Raw genomic sequence first — 1570 nt, 5'->3', positions numbered from 1 at the left:
GCAGGGGAAGTTTAGAGGAGAGATTGTTTCCTGGGGCCTGCTTCTGAGGCCTAAAGCACCCCAACGTTATAACAATGACTGTGATGAGGACGACAGGAGTGCTGAGCCAGGAACCCTGGACAAAACCCAGTATGTATACCTTGTAATATCACAAGCACCAAAAAAGAAAAAAAAAAAAAAAAAAAGAAAGGCTCTTAAAATACAGTAAAATGTTTTAATTTAGGAAGCACTAAAGTCTTTGTTCCAACAAAATTAACTCAGAGAACAAATTATTTTACATATTTACACAGATCAATCAACAAAAGTACACATTGTAACAATTGCTAAACACTGTCCGTAAAGAAAACATTTCGAATGAGAAGTGCCATCGCCGTTTTCTTCTTCTGGGTCACCCAGTGGAATGAGGGCCCTCACCAGGGGCTCTTCCCAGATGTCTCTTCACACCACCCGCTTTCTTCTGATGGCCCCATTTTCCTTTAAAACCAGTTCTCATCAAACCTGCATCAGGTTTATGCACCCTGGCAAATGATCATTTTGACAAGGATTAAAACTGTAAGCTAAAGAGACGACACAAATGACAATTGGGAATAATTTTGAGGGGGGACAGAGGCTAAACACTAGCCCCTCCCCTTTTCTACTTCTAACCAATATCTTGAGCATTCAGTGGGACAATACAGTCTTGCTGGGTCTCTTGAAATCCTCTAGCAAGAAGCCAGCCAGGAGAACACCCAGACGCCCACACCTGTGGGGCCAGGAGGGCTGCAGGGTTGCTGAACCCAGGCAGGGTCCTCCCAGAGCATCTGCCCCTGTCAGGCTCTGTCTGGAGACTGGAGATCTTCCAGGCTGGCTTCATTCTGGACCAGAGAGCAGAGGAGAAGGAGAAAGAATATAAACCCACCCCTATGAGCCAGGGAACCACCCAAGCTGTAAGGATTTTGTGCAAGCTGCTGGAACTTGGGTTGGAAAAGCGACCCGGCAAGCAGCTGAAAGGAAGGGTGTGCACGCCTGCTTCCTAAGGGGTGATCCTTCGGGTGGGCTGATCATGCCTCCTCCCCTGAGGAGGGAGTCCTGCGAAAGCACGCACCTCAACACGAGTAAAGGCCCTATGGTGTCCCCAAAGCGACCCCTGTCGCGTTCACTCGGCGGGTAGCCTCCCTGCATGATTGATTACTGGGAGCGGCTGAGCTAACGTCAGCATTCTGGGAGCGCCAGTGACCTTTGGGGTCATCACATCCTCAGAAACTAGAGCAGGAGGGGAAGCGACCCCCAAGCCAGCACTCCCCCTACTTTCCACCCGGGAGCCGAGGTTGTGCCATCCTGGGGCGCATCTGGGGACGGGGACCCACCAGCCCCCTCCCCTAACCCCTCTAGGGCCCTCGGCAGCAGGCGGTACCGGATGCCCACCAGGGGCTCTAAAGGACCTGGGCAGCACGGGGAACCCACGTCCGGATCTTCGAGCCCTCTCCTTCTCCTTCTCCCAATTCTTTCCGCAGTCTCAGAAGCCCCACGTTTCCCGCGGCGGGGGGACACGCACTTACCGCGGATCCACTATGCAAACCTTGATGAACCT

General features: G+C 52.0%; 1 long non-coding RNA gene across 1 annotated transcript in view; it reads right to left on the bottom strand.

Annotated features, from left to right (window-relative positions):
- Positions 1 to 200: 200 nt before the first annotated feature.
- LOC105511347 overlaps positions 201 to 1570 on the bottom strand; it is a 2135-nt gene continuing 765 nt past the window's right edge. The window contains exons 2-3 of the long non-coding RNA XR_001001703.1: positions 1539 to 1568; positions 201 to 854 (exon numbers count right to left, since the gene is read on the bottom strand). This is a non-coding gene — a long non-coding RNA (uncharacterized LOC105511347). The remainder of the gene's footprint in view (positions 855 to 1538; positions 1569 to 1570) is intronic.

This window comes from Colobus angolensis, unplaced genomic scaffold (assembly GCF_000951035.1).
Source record: "Colobus angolensis palliatus isolate OR3802 unplaced genomic scaffold, Cang.pa_1.0 Scaffold2, whole genome shotgun sequence".
Lineage (NCBI taxonomy): Eukaryota > Metazoa > Chordata > Mammalia > Primates > Cercopithecidae > Colobus > Colobus angolensis.
This window is presented reverse-complemented; position numbering and strand designations above follow the sequence as displayed.